Source organism: Channa argus, chromosome 10 (genome assembly GCF_033026475.1).
Source record: "Channa argus isolate prfri chromosome 10, Channa argus male v1.0, whole genome shotgun sequence".
In the NCBI taxonomy this organism is placed as follows: Eukaryota; Metazoa; Chordata; class Actinopteri; order Anabantiformes; family Channidae; genus Channa; species Channa argus.
The window spans coordinates 3,150,172-3,163,087 of NC_090206.1; the positions used below are offsets into that span (position 1 = coordinate 3,150,172).

At 44.1% G+C, this 12,916-nt stretch overlaps 18 non-coding genes across 18 annotated transcripts; 8 read left to right on the forward strand and 10 right to left on the reverse strand.

Moving 5' to 3' along the window:
• Nucleotides 1-232: 232 nt before the first annotated feature.
• On the forward strand, nt 233-306 carry trnat-cgu (transfer RNA threonine (anticodon CGU)). Its single transcript has one exon. It is a non-coding gene; the product is annotated as a tRNA-Thr (tRNA).
• A 398-nt stretch (nt 307-704) lies between these two features.
• Nucleotides 705-786, reverse strand: trnal-uag (transfer RNA leucine (anticodon UAG)). Its single transcript has one exon. It is a non-coding gene; the product is annotated as a tRNA-Leu (tRNA).
• A 2,096-nt stretch (nt 787-2,882) lies between these two features.
• On the forward strand, nt 2,883-2,956 carry trnat-cgu (transfer RNA threonine (anticodon CGU)). The gene has a single exon. It is a non-coding gene; the product is annotated as a tRNA-Thr (tRNA).
• Nucleotides 2,957-3,354: 398 nt separating this feature from the next.
• On the reverse strand, nt 3,355-3,436 carry trnal-uag (transfer RNA leucine (anticodon UAG)). The gene has a single exon. It is a non-coding gene; the product is annotated as a tRNA-Leu (tRNA).
• Nucleotides 3,437-3,589: 153 nt separating this feature from the next.
• Nucleotides 3,590-3,663, reverse strand: trnat-agu (transfer RNA threonine (anticodon AGU)). Its single transcript has one exon. It is a non-coding gene; the product is annotated as a tRNA-Thr (tRNA).
• Nucleotides 3,664-4,249: 586 nt separating this feature from the next.
• trnat-cgu (transfer RNA threonine (anticodon CGU)) lies at nt 4,250-4,323 on the forward strand. The gene has a single exon. It is a non-coding gene; the product is annotated as a tRNA-Thr (tRNA).
• A 728-nt stretch (nt 4,324-5,051) lies between these two features.
• On the reverse strand, nt 5,052-5,133 carry trnal-uag (transfer RNA leucine (anticodon UAG)). Its single transcript has one exon. It is a non-coding gene; the product is annotated as a tRNA-Leu (tRNA).
• A 153-nt stretch (nt 5,134-5,286) lies between these two features.
• Nucleotides 5,287-5,360, reverse strand: trnat-agu (transfer RNA threonine (anticodon AGU)). The gene has a single exon. It is a non-coding gene; the product is annotated as a tRNA-Thr (tRNA).
• Nucleotides 5,361-5,942: 582 nt separating this feature from the next.
• On the forward strand, nt 5,943-6,016 carry trnat-cgu (transfer RNA threonine (anticodon CGU)). The gene has a single exon. It is a non-coding gene; the product is annotated as a tRNA-Thr (tRNA).
• Nucleotides 6,017-6,254: 238 nt separating this feature from the next.
• trnat-agu (transfer RNA threonine (anticodon AGU)) lies at nt 6,255-6,328 on the reverse strand. Its single transcript has one exon. It is a non-coding gene; the product is annotated as a tRNA-Thr (tRNA).
• A 594-nt stretch (nt 6,329-6,922) lies between these two features.
• trnat-cgu (transfer RNA threonine (anticodon CGU)) lies at nt 6,923-6,996 on the forward strand. The gene has a single exon. It is a non-coding gene; the product is annotated as a tRNA-Thr (tRNA).
• Nucleotides 6,997-7,318: 322 nt separating this feature from the next.
• trnal-aag (transfer RNA leucine (anticodon AAG)) lies at nt 7,319-7,400 on the reverse strand. The gene has a single exon. It is a non-coding gene; the product is annotated as a tRNA-Leu (tRNA).
• Nucleotides 7,401-7,726: 326 nt separating this feature from the next.
• trnat-ugu (transfer RNA threonine (anticodon UGU)) lies at nt 7,727-7,800 on the forward strand. Its single transcript has one exon. It is a non-coding gene; the product is annotated as a tRNA-Thr (tRNA).
• A 960-nt stretch (nt 7,801-8,760) lies between these two features.
• On the reverse strand, nt 8,761-8,834 carry trnat-agu (transfer RNA threonine (anticodon AGU)). The gene has a single exon. It is a non-coding gene; the product is annotated as a tRNA-Thr (tRNA).
• Nucleotides 8,835-10,194: 1,360 nt separating this feature from the next.
• trnat-ugu (transfer RNA threonine (anticodon UGU)) lies at nt 10,195-10,268 on the forward strand. The gene has a single exon. It is a non-coding gene; the product is annotated as a tRNA-Thr (tRNA).
• Nucleotides 10,269-10,996: 728 nt separating this feature from the next.
• On the reverse strand, nt 10,997-11,078 carry trnal-uag (transfer RNA leucine (anticodon UAG)). The gene has a single exon. It is a non-coding gene; the product is annotated as a tRNA-Leu (tRNA).
• A 939-nt stretch (nt 11,079-12,017) lies between these two features.
• trnat-ugu (transfer RNA threonine (anticodon UGU)) lies at nt 12,018-12,091 on the forward strand. The gene has a single exon. It is a non-coding gene; the product is annotated as a tRNA-Thr (tRNA).
• A 728-nt stretch (nt 12,092-12,819) lies between these two features.
• trnal-aag (transfer RNA leucine (anticodon AAG)) lies at nt 12,820-12,901 on the reverse strand. The gene has a single exon. It is a non-coding gene; the product is annotated as a tRNA-Leu (tRNA).
• Between the last annotated feature and the right edge of the window lie 15 nt (nt 12,902-12,916).

Genomic DNA, 12,916 nt, shown 5'->3' on the forward strand with positions numbered 1-12,916 from the left:
ATTTTCGCAAGATCAGCTATTGAGATCAAGTGCTAGCAGTTTCAAGCTGTAACAAAGTTCATGTGGAATCAATTCTGACATGTTGGATTACGCCTTTGCATACATTACCAAGGTGCACTTCCACACGGCGTCCCATGAAGTTTTGTCGCAGAAGGTGCAACTCTAACATCCATCCGTTTTTGGCTCTCGGTACATATGGGCAATTCTCTGGGATTTGAAATCGTTTAAATGAGGCGCTGTGGCTTAGCTGGTTAAAGTGCCTGTCTCGTAAACAGGAGATCCTGGGTTCATTTCCCAGCAGTGCCTCTGTGTATAAACACTACTTATGACTAGCTTGCTTCTAAATACCCAGGGAGACTGACAGAGACTACAAATAAGTCAACTCCTGTCTCAAACAAAGTCATTCATTTGAGATATGGAATCGATAGCCTCTAGTTGTCAGATGGCAGTGGTGGGATTCCACTTGTCCTGAGAGACTGGAGCCTTAAGCCAGCGCTTTGGACCACTCAGCCACACTTCCTGCACTTGTTTTTCTGTTGCATTCGTGCAGGTTACGAGCTAGGAAGCTCAGCAGGGAGGATGTCTTAACTAGAAGAGCTGATCATCTGTGCATAATTGTACAAAGAGTAAACATTGATGACCTGCAAGAGGTAAGAACCCTTTATCATTATAAGAAGTGCTTTCCATATGCACCTGGTGTCAAATGGCAGTGGTGGGATTTGAACCCACGCCTCCTGAGAGACTGGAGCCTAAATCCAGCGCCTTAGACCACTCGGCCACACTACCTCAAGGCGCAGCTTTTGCCTCGGGGAAAAATAACGCAGTAGGCATGTAAGCGCGCAGGATAAATTGACAACGAGATCCACGCTTGCTACTAAATGCCCAACGCATCCGTGAAATCCTGAGATCAAGTTACAAGACTTCCTTGATCGCTGGACTTCTTTGTGTGCGGCGTAGGTACTGGGGCCTAGCGGGTAAAAGCATGTATTGGAGATCTCGTGTATTCCTTCCAGGAGTGCCTTAATCACTTGATGTTTTTGCACGCACCATCTACTTTGACACTACAATGTTCATAAAAGGAGTTGTTTTGTGCTTGAAATGGTTGTTCTATCACTGCCATTTTCGCAAGATCAGCTATTGAGATCAAGTGCTAGCAGTTTCAAGCTGTAACAAAGTTCATGTGGAATCAATTCTGACATGTTGGATTACGCCTTTGCATACATTACCAAGGTGCACTTCCACATGGCGTCCCATGAAGTTTTGTCGCAGAAGGTGCAACTCTAACATCCATCGAAATATAATTGGGTTTTTGGCTCACGGTACATATGGGCAATTCTCTGGGATTTGAAATCCTTTAAATGAGGCGCTGTGTGTCAGATGGCTACAAAATGCCCAACGCATCCGTGAAATCCTGAGATCAAGTTACAAGACTTCCTTGATCGCTGGACTTCTTTGTGTGCGGCGTAGGTACTGGGGCCTAGCGGGTAAAAGCATGTATTGGAGATCTCGTGTATTCCTTCCAGGAGTGCCTTAATCACTTGATGTTTTTGCACGCACCATCTACTTTGACACTACAATGTTCATAAAAGGAGTTGTTTTGTGCTTGAAATGGTTGTTCTATCACTGCCATTTTCGCAAGATCAGCTATTGAGATCAAGTGCTAGCAGTTTCAAGCTGTAACAAAGTTCATGTGGAATCAATTCTGACATGTTGGATTACGCCTTTGCATACATTACCAAGGTGCACTTCCACATGGCGTCCCATGAAGTTTTGTCGCAGAAGGTGCAACTCTAACATCCATCGAAATATAATTGGGTTTTTGGCTCACGGTACATATGGGCAATTCTCTGGGATTTGAAATCCTTTAAATGAGGCGCTGTGTGTCAGATGGCTACAAAATGCCCAACGCATCCGTGAAATCCTGAGATCAAGTTACAAGACTTCCTTGATCGCTGGACTTCTTTGTGTGCGGTGTAGGTACTGGGGCCTAGCGGGTAAAAGCATGTCTTGGAGATCTCGTGTATTCCTTCCAGGAGTGCCTTAATCACTTGATGTTTTTGCACGCACCATCTACTTTGACACTACAATGTTCATAAAAGGAGTTGTTTTGTGCTTGAAATGGTTCTTCTATCACTGCCATTTTCGCAAGATCAGCTATTGAGATCAAGTGCTAGCAGTTTCAAGCTGTAACAAAGTTCATGTGGAATCAATTCTGACATGTTGGATTACGCCTTTGCATACATTACCAAGGTGCACTTCCACATGGCGTCCCATGAAGTTTTAAATCCAGCGCCTTAGACCACTCGGCCACACTACCTCAAGGCGCAGCTTTTTGCCCCGGGGAAAAATAACGCCGTAGGCATGTAAGCGCGTAGGATAAATTGACAACGAGATCCACGCTTGCTACTAAATGCCCAACGCATCCGTGAAATCCTGAGATCAAGTTACAAGACTTCCTTGATCGCTGGACTTCTTTGTGTGCGGCGTAGGTACTGGGGCCTAGCGGGTAAAAGCATGTCTTGGAGATCTCGTGTATTCCTTCCAGGAGTGCCTTAATCACTTGATGTTTTTGCACGCACCATCTACTATGACACTACAATGTTCATAAAAGGAGTTGTTTTGTGCTTGAAATGGTTCTTCTATCACTGCCATTTTCGCAAGATCATCTATTGAGATCAAGTGCTAGCAGTTTCAAGCTGTAACAAAGTTCATGTGGAATCAATTCTGACATGTTGGATTACGCCTTTGCATACATTACCAAGGTGCACTTCCACACGGCGTCCCATGAAGTTTTGTCGCAGAAGGTGCAACTCTAACATCCATCCGTTTTTGGCTCTCGGTACATATGGGCAATTCTCTGGGATTTGAAATCGTTTAAATGAGGCGCTGTGGCTTAGCTGGTTAAAGTGCCTGTCTCGTAAACAGGAGATCCTGGGTTCATTTCCCAGCAGTGCCTCTGTGTATAAACACTACTTATGACTAGCTTGCTTCTAAATACCCAGGGAGACTGACAGAGACTACAAATAAGTCAACTCCTGTCTCAAACAAAGTCATTCATTTGAGATATGGAATCGATAGCCTCTAGTTGTCAGATGGCAGTGGTGGGATTCCACTTGTCCTGAGAGACTGGAGCCTTAAGCCAGCGCTTTGGACCACTCAGCCACACTTCCTGCACTTGTTTTTCTGTTGCATTCGTGCAGGTTACGAGCTAGGAAGCTCAGCAGGGAGGATGTCTTAACTAGAAGAGCTGATCATCTGTGCATAATTGTACAAAGAGTAAACATTGATGACCTGCAAGAGGTAAGAACCCTTTATCATTATAAGAAGTGCTTTCCATATGCACCTGGTGTCAAATGGCAGTGGTGGGATTTGAACCCACGCCTCCTGAGAGACTGGAGCCTAAATCCAGCGCCTTAGACCACTCGGCCACACTACCTCAAGGCGCAGCTTTTGCCTCGGGGAAAAATAACGCAGTAGGCATGTAAGCGCGCAGGATAAATTGACAACGAGATCCACGCTTGCTACTAAATGCCCAACGCAATAGTTTAGTCAATTAAAGGCAAAAGATGCATAAAGACACAGTCAGCTCAAGCACTGCTGGGATTTGAACCCAGGATCTCCTGTTTACTAGACAGGCACTTTAACCAACTAAGCCACAGCGCCACTCAAGACTCTGGCTTCATTTTCAGCCACACAGTCTAAAGGTAAACTCTCAGAGAAGATCACAAAACAATGTCTGCAAAAAGCAAGATGCCACTCCAATCTGTGGGTGGATCATCCGTGAAATCCTGAGATCAAGTTACAAGACTTCCTTGATCGCTGGACTTCTTTGTGTGCGGCGTAGGTACTGGGGCCTAGCGGGTAAAAGCATGTCTTGGAGATCTCGTGTATTCCTTACAGGAGTGCCTTAATCACTTGATGTTTTTGCACGCACCATCTACTTTGACACTACAATGTTCATAAAAGGAGTTGTTTTGTGCTTGAAATGGTTGTTCTATCACTGCCATTTTCGCAAGATCAGATATTGAGATCAAGTGCTAGCAGTTTCAAGCTGTAACAAAGTTCATGTGGAATCAATTCTGACATGTTGGATTACGCCTTTGCATACATTACCAAGGTGCACTTCCACATGGCGTCCCATAAAGTTTTGTCGCAGAAGGTGCAACTCTAACATCCATCGAAATATAATTGGGTTTTTGGCTCACGGTACATATGGGCAATTCTCTGGGATTTGAACTCCTTTAAATGAGGCGCTGTGGCTTAGCTGGTTAAACTGCCTGTCTCGTAAACAGGAGATCCTGGGTTCAAATCCCAGCAGTGCCTCTGTGTATAAACACTACTTATGACTAGCTTGCTTCTAAATGCCCAGTACAATTTTATTGGTCATTTCAAGGCAAAAGATGTGTAAAGCTACAGTCATGTTGGCAACGGCCAAAAAGGGAGTTGTTTTATGCTTGAAATGCTTCTTCTATCACTCCCGGTTTCGCAAGATCAAATATTGAGATCAAATGCTACAAGGTCCACTATACCACTCTGCTCTATTGCTCTGTCAGGTTGGCACGTTTCAACATTTTCAGTGCACGTAATACTGCTTTTTTTGGGATTATGGGATAAAGAAGCAACTGTGTAATTTCACACAAAAAGTCAGAAGATGTTGTTGCTTTAGCCATAGATGATTTTTTGATGCTTCACGCTGTTCAACCAGCGGTGGAGACTACAGATAAGTCAACTCCTGTCTCAAACAAAGTCATTCATTTAAGATATGGAATCGATAGCCTCTAGTTGTCAGATGGCAGTGGTGGGATTCCACTTGTCCTGAGAGACTGGAGCCTTCAGCCAGCGCTTTGGACCACTCAGCCACACTTCCTGCACTTGTTTTTCTGTTGCATTCGTGCAGGTTACGAGCTAGGAAGCTCAGCAGGGAGGATGTCTTAACTAGAAGAGCTGATAATCTGTGCATAATTGTACAAAGAGTAAACATTGATGACCTGCAAGAGGTAAGAACCCTTTATCATTATAAGAAGTGCTTTCCATATGCACCTGGTGTCAAATGGCAGTGGTGGGATTTGAACCCACGCCTCCTGAGAGACTAGAGCCTAAATCCAGCGCCTTAGACCACTCGGCCACACTACCTCAAGGCGCAGCTTTTGCCTCGGGGAAAAATAACGCAGTAGGCATGTAAGCGCGTAGGATAAATTGACGACGAGATCCACGCTTGCTACTAAATGCCCAACGCAAAAGTTTAGTCAATTAAAGGCAAAAGATGCATAAAGACACAGTCAGCTCAGGCACTGCTGGGATTTGAACCCAGGATCTCCTGTTTACTAGACAGGCACTTTAACCAACTAAGCCACAGCGCCACTCAAGCTGCTGGCTTTATTTTAAGCCACACAGTCTAAAGGTAAACTCTCAGAGAAGATCACAAAACAATGTCTGCAAAAAGCAAGATGCCAATCCATTCTGTGGCTGCATCATCCGTGAAACTGTGAAATCCTGAGATCAAGTTACAAGACTTCCTTGATCGCTGGACTTCTTTGTGTGCGGCGTAGGTACTGGGGCCTAGCGGGTAAAAGCATGTCTTGGAGATCTCGTGTATTCCTTCCAGGAGTGCCTTAATCACTTGATGTTTTTGCACGCACCATCTACTTTGACACTACAATGTTCATAAAAGGAGTTGTTTTGTGCTTGAAATGGTTCTTCTATCACTGCCATTTTCGCAAGATCAGATATTGAGATCAAGTGCTAGCAGTTTCAAGCTGTAACAAAGTTCATGTGGAATCAATTCTGATATGTTGGATTACGCCTTTGCATACATTACCAAGGTGCACTTCCACACGGCGTCCCATGAAGTTTTGTCGCAGAAGGTGCAACTCTAACATCCATCCGTTTTTGGCTCTCGGTACATATCGGCAATTCTCTGGGATTTGAAATCCTTTAAATGAGGCGCTGTGGCTTAGCTGGTTAAAGTGCCTGTCTCGTAAACAGGAGATCCTGGGTTCATTTCCCAGCAGTGCCTCTGTGTATAAACACTACTTATGACTAGCTTGCTTCTAAATGCCAGGTACAATTTTATTAGTCATTTCAAAGCAAAAGATGTGTAAAGCTACAGTCATGTTGGCAAAGGCCAAAAAGGGAGTTGCTTTATGCTTGAAATGGTTCTTCTAACAACAACGAGATCCACGCTTGCTACTAAATGCCCAACGCAAAAGTTCAGTCAATTAAAGGCAAAAGATGCATAAAGACACAGTCAGCTCAGGCACTGCTGGGATTCGAACCCAGGATCTCCTGTTTACTAGACAGGCACTTTAACCAACTAAACCACAGCGCCACTGAAGCTGCTGGCTTCTTTTTCAGCCACACAGTCTAAAGGTAAACTCTCAGAGAAGATCACAAAACAATGTCTGCAAAAAGCAAGATGCCACTCCATTCTGTGGCTGGATCATCCGTGAAACCGTGAAATCCTGAGATCAAGTTACAAGACTTCCTTGATCGCTGGACTTCTTTGTGTGCGGCGTAGGTACTGGGGCCTAGCGGGTAAAAGTATGTCTTGGAGATCTCGTGTATTCCTTCCAGGAGTGCCTTAATCACTTGATGTTTTTGCACGCACCATCTACTTTGACACTACAATGTTCATAAAAGGAGTTGTTTTGTGCTTGAAATGGTTGTTCTATCACTGCCATTTTCGCAAGATCAGATATTGAGATCAAGTGCTAGCAGTTTCAAGCTGTAACAAAGTTCATGTGGAATCAATTCTGACATGTTGGATTAAGCCTTTGCATACATTACCAAGGTGCACTTCCACATGGCGTCCCATGAAGATTTGTCGCAGAAGGTGCAACTCTAACATCCATCGAAATATAATTGGGTTTTTGGCTCACGGTACATATGGGCAATTCTCTGGGATTTGAAATCCTTTAAATGAGGCGCTGTGGCTTAGCTGGTTAAAGTGCCTGTCTCGTAAACAGGAGATCCTGGGTTCAAATCCCAGCAGTGCCTCTGTCTATAAACACCACTTATGACTAGCTTTCTTCTGAATGCCCAATACAATTTCATTGGTCATTTCAAGGCAAAAGATGTGTCTGTCTTTCAACATTTTCAGTGCACATAATACTTCTTTTTCTCCGATTATGGCATGAAGAAGCAACTGTGTAATTTCACACAAAAAGTCAGAAGATGCTGTTTCTTTAGCCATAGATTTTTTTTTTTTTTTAATGCTGCACACTGTTCAACCTGCAGTGGAGACTACAGATGAGTCAACTCCTGTCTTAAACAAATTCATTCATTTGAGATATGGAATCAATAGCCTTTAGTTGTCAAATGGCAGTGGTGGGATTCGAACCCACGCCTCTTGAGAGACTGGAGCCTTAATCCAGCGCCTTGGACCACTCGGCCACACTACCTCAAGAAGCAGCTTTTTGCCCCGGGGAAAAATAACGCCGTAGGCATGTGAGCACGTAGGATAAATTGACAACGAGATCCACGCTTGCTACTAAATGCCCAACGCAATAGTTTAGTCAATTAAAAGCAAAAGATGAATAAAGACACAGTCAGCTCATGTGGAATCAATTCTGACATTTTGGATTACGCCTTTGCATACATTACCAAGGTGCACTTCCACACGGCGTCCCATGAAGTTTTGTTGCAGAAGGTGCAACTCTAACATCCATCCGTTTTTGGCTCACGGTACATATGGGCAATTCTCTGGGATTTGAAATCATTTAAATGAGGCGCTGTGGCTTAGCTGGTTAAAGCACCTGTCTTGTCAACAGGAGATCCTGGGTTCAAATCCCAGCAGTGCCTCTGTGTATAAACACTACTTATGACTAGCTTGCTTCTAAATGCCCAGTACAATTTTATTGGTCATTTCAAGGCAAAAGATGTGTAAAGCTACAGTCATGTTGGCAACGGCCAAAAAGGGAGTTGTTTTATGCTTGAAATGCTTCTTCTTTCACTCCCGGTTTCGCAAGATCAAATATTGAGATCAAATGCTACAAGGTCCACTATACCACTCTGCTCTATTGCTCTGTCAGGTTGGCACGTTTCAACATTTTCAGTGCACGTAATACTGCTTTTTTTGGGATTATGGGATAAAGAAGCAACTGTGTAATTTCACACAAAAAGTCAGAAGATGTTGTTGCTTTAGCCATAGATGATTTTTTGATGCTTCACGCTGTTCAACCAGCGGTGGAGACTACAAATAAGTCAACTCCTGTCTCAAACAAAGTCATTCATTTGAGATATGGAATCGATAGCCTGTAGTTGTCAGATGGCAGTGGTGGGATTCCACTTGTCCTGAGAGACTGGAGCCTTAAGCCAGCGCTTTGGACCACTCAGCCACACTTCCTGCACTTGTTTTTCTGTTGCATTCGTGCAGGTTACGAGCTAGGAAGCTCAGCAGGGAGGATGTCTTAACTAGAAGAGCTGATCATCTGTGCATAATTGTACAAAGAGTAAACATTGATGACCTGCAAGAGGTAAGAACCCTTTATCATTATAAGAAGTGCTTTCCATATGCACCTGGTGTCAAATGGCAGTGGCTTTTGAACCCACGCCTCCTGAGAGACTGGAGCCTAAATCCAGCGCCTTAGACCACTCGGCCACACTACCTCAAGGGGCAGCTTTTGCCTCGGGGAAAAATAACGCAGTAGGCATGTAAGCGCGCAGGATAAATTGACAACGAGATCCACGCTTGCTACTAAATGCCCAACGCAATAGTTTAGTCAATTAAAGGCAAAAGATGCATAAAGACACAGTCAGCTCAAGCACTGCTGGGATTTGAACCCAGGATCTCCTGTTTACTAGACAGGCACTTTAACCAACTAAGCCACAGCGCCACTCAAGACTCTGGCTTCATTTTCAGCCACAGAGTCTAAAGGTAAACTCTCAGAGAAGATCACAAAACAATGTCTGCAAAAAGCAAGATGCCACTCCATTCTGTGGCTGGATCATCCGTGAAATCCTGAGATCAAGTTACAAGACTTCCTTGATCGCTGGACTTCTTTGTGTGCGGCGTAGGTACTGGGGCCTAGCGGGTAAAAGCATGTCTTGGAGATCTCGTGTATTCCTTCCAGGAGTGCCTTAATCACTTGATGTTTTGGACGCACGCTCCATCTACTTTTTGCACGCACCATCTACTTTGACACTACAATGTTCATAAAAGGAGTTGTTTTGTGCTTGAAATGGATGTTCTATCACTGCCATTTTCGCAAGATCAGCTATTGAGATCAAGTGCTAGCAGTTTCAAGCTGTAACAAAGTTCATGTGGAATCAATTCTGACATGTTGGATTACGCCTTTGCATACATTACCAAGGTGCACTTCCACATGGCGTCCCATGAAGTTTTGTCGCAGAAGGTGCAACTCTAACATCCATCGAAATATAATTGGGTTTTTGGCTCACGGTACATATGGGCAATTCTCTGGGATTTGAAATCCTTTAAATGAGGCGCTGTGTGTCAGATGGCTACAAAATGCCCAACGCATCCGTGAAATCCTGAGATCAAGTTACAAGACTTCCTTGATCGCTGGACTTCTTTGTGTGCGGCGTAGGTACTGGGGCCTAGCGGGTAAAAGCATGTCTTGGAGATCTCGTGTATTCCTTCCAGGAGTGCCTTAATCACTTGATGTTTTTGCACGCACCATCTACTTTGACACTACAATGTTCATAAAAGGAGTTGTTTTGTGCTTGAAATGGTTGTTCTATCACTGCCATTTTCGCAAGATCAGCTATTGAGATCAAGTGCTAGCAGTTTCAAGTTGTAACAAAGTTCATGTGGAATCAATTCTGACATGTTGGATTACGCCTTTGCATACATTACCAAGGTGCACTTCCACATGGCGTCCCATGAAGTTTTGTCGCAGAAGGTGCAACTCTAACATCCATCGAAATATAATTGGGTTTTTGGCTCACGGTACATATGGGCAATTTTCTGGGATTTGAAATCCTTTAAATGAGGCGCTGTGTGTCAGATGGCTACAAAATGCCCAACGCATCCGTGAAATCCTGAGATCAAGTTACAAGACTTCCTTGATCGCTGGACTTCTTTGTGTGCGGCGTAGGTACTGGGGCCTAGCGGGTAAAAGCATGTATTGGAGATCCCGTGTATTACTTCCAGGAGTGCCTTAATCACTTGATGTTTTTGCACGCACCATCTACATATGGGCAATTCTCTGGGATTTGAAATCCTTTAAATGAGGCGCTGTGGCTTAGCTGGTTAAAGTGCCTGTCTTGTAAACAGGAGATCCTGGGTTCAAATCCCAGCAGTGCCTCTGTGTATAAACACTACTTATGACTAGCTTGCTTCTAAATGCCCAGTACAATTTTATTGGTCATTTCAAGGCAAAAGATGTGTAAAGCTACAGTCATGTTGGCAACGGCCAAAAAGGGAGTTGTTTTATGCTTGAAATGCTTCTTCTATCACTCCCGGTTTCGCAAGATCAAATATTGAGATCAAATGCTACAAGGTCCACTATACCACTCTGCTCTATTGCTCTGTCAGGTTGGCACGTTTCAACATTTTCAGTGCACGTAATACTGCTTTTTTTGGGATTATGGGATAAAGAAGCAACTGTGTAATTTCACACAAAAAGTCAGAAGATGTTGTTGCTTTAGCCATAGATGATTTTTTGATGCTTCACGCTGTTCAACCAGCGGTGGAGACTACAAATAAGTCAACTCCTGTCTCAAACAAAGTCATTCATTTGAGATATGGAATCAATAGCCTCTAGTTGTCAGATGGCAGTGGTGGGATTCCACTTGTCCTGAGAGACTGGAGCCTTAAGCCAGCGCTTTGGACCACTCAGCCACACTTCCTGCACTTGTTTTTCTAATGCATTCGTGCAGGTTACGAGCTAGGAAGCTCAGCAGGGAGGATGTCTTAACTAGAAGAGCTGATCATCTGTGCATAATTGTACAAAGAGTAAACATTGATGACCTGCAAGAGGTAAGAACCCTATATCATTATATGAAGTGCTTTCCATAGGCACCTGGTGTCAAATGGCAGTGGTGGGATTTGAACCCACGCCTCCTGAGAGACTGGAGCCTAAATCCCGCGCCTTAGACCACTCGGCCACACTACCTCAAGGCGCAGCTTTTGCCTCGGGGAAAAATAACGCAGTAGGCATGTAAGCGCGTAGGATAAATTGACAACGAGATCCACGCTTGCTACTAAATGCCCAACGCAATAGTTTAGTCAATTAAAGGCAAAAGATGCATAAAGACACAGTCAGCTCAGGCACTGCTGGGATTTGAACCCAGGATCTCTTGTCTGCAAAAAGCAAGATGCCACTCCATTCTGTGGCTGGATCATCCGTGAAATCCTGAGATCAAGTTACAAGACTTCCTTGATCGCTGGACTTTGTGTGCGGCGTAGGTACTGGGGCCTAGCGGGTAAAAGCATGTCTTGGAGATCTCGTGTATTCCTTCCAGGAGTGCCTTAATCACTTGATGTTTTTGCACGCACCATCTACTTTGACACTACAATGTTCATAAAAGGAGTTGTATTGTGCTTGAAATGGTTCTTCTATCACTGCCATTTTCGCAAGATCAGATATTGAGATCAAGTGCTAGCAGTTTCAAGCTGTAACAAAGTTCATGTGGAATCAATTCTGACATGTTGGATTACGCCTTTGCATACATTACCAAGGTGCACTTCCACACGGCGTCCCATGAAGTTTTGTCGCAGAAGGTGCAACTCTAACATCCATCGAAATATAATTGGGTTTTTGGCTCACGGTACATATGGGCAATTCTCTGGGATTTGAAATCCTTTAAATGAGGCGCTGTGTGTCAGATTGTTACAAAATGCCCAACGCATCCGTGAAATCCTGAGATCAAGTTACAAGACTTCCTTGATCGCTGGACTTCTTTGTGTGCGGCGTAGGTACTGGGGCCTAGCGGGTAAAAGCATGTCTTGGAGATCTCGTGTATTCCTTCCAGGAGTGCCTTAATCACTTGATGTTTTTGCACGCACCATCTACATATGGGCAATTCTCTGGGATTTGAAATCCTTTAAATGAGGCGCTGTGGCTTAGCTGGTTAAAGTGCCTGTCTTGTAAACAGGAGATCCTGGGTTCAAATCCCAGCAGTGCCTCTGTGTATAAACACTACTTATGACTAGCTTGCTTCTAAATGCCCAGTACAATTTTATTGGTCATTTCAAGGCAAAAGATGTGTAAAGCTACAGTCATGTTGGCAACGGCCAAAAAGGGAGTTGTTTTATGCTTGAAATGCTTCTTCTATCACTCCCGGTTTCGCAAGATCAAATATTGAGATCAAATGCTACAAGGTCCACTATACCACTCTGCTCTATTGCTCTGTCAGGTTGGCACGTTTCAACCTTTTCAGTGCACGTAATACTGCTTTTTTTGGGATTATGGGATAAAGAAGCAACTGTGTAATTTCACACAAAAAGTCAGAAGATGTTGTTGCTTTAGCCATAGATGATTTTTTGATGCTTCACGCTGTTCAATCAGCGGTGGAGACTACAGATAAGTCAACTCCTGTCTCAAACAAAGTCATTCATTTGAGATTTGGAATCGATAGCCTGTAGTTGTCAGATGGCAGTGGTGGGATTCCACTTGTCCTGAGAGACTGGAGCCTTAAGCCAGCGCTTTGGACCACTCAGCCACACTTCCTGCACTTGTTTTTCTGTTGCATTCGTGCAGGTTACGAGCTAGGAAGCTCAGCAGGGAGGATGTCTTAACTAGAAGAGCTGATCATCTGTGCATAATTGTACAAAGAGTAAACATTGATGACCTGCAAGAGGTAAGAACCCTATATCATTATAAGAAGCTCTTTCTATAGGCACCTGGTGTCAAACGGCAGTGGTGGGATTTGAACCCACGCCTCCTGAGAGACTGGAGCCTTAATCCAACGCCTTGGACCACTCGGCCACACTACCTCAAGAAGCAGCTTT